Here is a 333-nt window from a genome sequence, read left to right as displayed (position 1 = left end):
TTTTTTAAAGATGATTTTGTGTATTTGGTCTTCTGTGTATATTCATATTGGTTTTAGAAGATGGGCAACTTATCAATTCCTATAAAACACAGTTGGGAATTTGAAGATATTACATTTAATCTATATATTAATTTGTGAGGTATTGTAATCTTAACAATATTCGGTATATATATCCTTGAACACTAGATGCCTTTCATTTTTTCAGTTCTTTGATTTCTTTCACCATTAAAAAAATTCAGTGTAAAACTCTTGCAATTCTTTTGTTATTTTTTTCTTAATGTTCCTTTCTTTTTGATGCCATTATACATAAAATTGGATTTTATTTCATTTTTA

This window comes from Galeopterus variegatus, unplaced genomic scaffold, assembly GCF_000696425.1.
Source record: "Galeopterus variegatus unplaced genomic scaffold, G_variegatus-3.0.2 Scaffold24202, whole genome shotgun sequence".
In the NCBI taxonomy this organism is placed as follows: Eukaryota; Metazoa; Chordata; class Mammalia; order Dermoptera; family Cynocephalidae; genus Galeopterus; species Galeopterus variegatus.
The sequence above is the reverse complement of the archived record's forward strand: the minus strand, read 5'-3'. Positions refer to the sequence as shown.